Raw genomic sequence first — 1,322 nt, 5'->3', positions numbered from 1 at the left:
AAAAAAAAATTGAAAACAGTCAATTTTGCATTATTTCGAATATGCGTGATCGAATGAAAAACACCGTTATATCAATAATAATATTTCCTAAATAACAAATGTTATATATTTTTCGAATGCAACTTATTTGTACTACACAATAAAAACAAAAATTATTAAACATATTTGTATTTTTATTTMAATTTTTCAATTTCCATTCAATATTTTTAATGTTTTCCTTACAGCACCTTTTATGTATGTATGTATGTTCGTATATTTATTGATTGATTTCTTTATTTTAACTAATGAGTCAAATTTTAATTGCAGCATATWAAAAGTTCCGGAATTTTGTGGTTAATATCTGTATGTTCTGGGTACATAGAAAATTGTATCGTTAACCCTTKCTTCCGTTCGTGTATGTATTATAGTACTTCGTGTTTTATTATTTACGTATTATAGTACTTCCGTGTTGCAAAAGCTGGCCTTCTTTGCGTAAATGACCAATAAAATTCAAACAGTATGCCTTGTGGACAGTTTGGCCGCTTCCCGGTCATTAGCATAGTTACAATACTCATACCCAGTAATAATAAGTTTCATGACATCCGACGCTGCTCTTCGAAAAAATTTAGTGGTTTTGGAATCAGTTCTCAATCACCAATTCCTTTCTATTTATTGATCATCAGTTGATGTTGATGGCCGTCCTGAACGTGGTTCGTCATCAACGCGTTCTCGACCCTCTGAATAATTGCTACCAATCAAAACCACTTACTCGCGACTAAAAATTATCACCGAAGACCTTTTTCAACATTATGAACGTTTTGGTAACTAAAATTTGATTCCGCACGTMAAATTTAGTAGAATTTCTTTCTTGGATAATTGTACTCATCGTAAAAATGGCCGCATGCGCTTKATGTACTTCAGAAAAACGAAAACGAAACACCAATGATTTATTAATTATAGTGATGCAACATTTGCTATAGATGTTACTGATACCCATACCAACCTAGAAAAAAAATGTGTCGACAAATGGGTTTTCGAGCAAAATTACTATTTTTGCCCATAGTTCTTGTAAAAGTTGAAGTATTACCTTGTGGAAATTTTTATAAAATGTGAAAAAAATTAAAAAAATGTAGGTACAAATTATATTTTGTTTTTATGCAGAAAAAACGATGCGAATATTTTTTTTTTAAATTATGTAACAATCTGGAAAAACTATAAAATTGTCTGAGCTAAGATTGTGAGTCTCGAAATCTAAATCCTTATCTCAACAAAAAAAAAAAAAAAAAAAAAAAAATAAAAAAAAAAAAAAAAATTTAAAAAGAATTTTATAATCTTCGATTCAT

Source organism: Bactrocera latifrons, unplaced genomic scaffold (assembly GCF_001853355.1).
Source record: "Bactrocera latifrons isolate USDA-ARS-PBARC rearing strain unplaced genomic scaffold, ASM185335v1 scaffold_249, whole genome shotgun sequence".
NCBI lineage: Eukaryota > Metazoa > Arthropoda > Insecta > Diptera > Tephritidae > Bactrocera > Bactrocera latifrons.
This window is presented reverse-complemented; position numbering follows the sequence as displayed.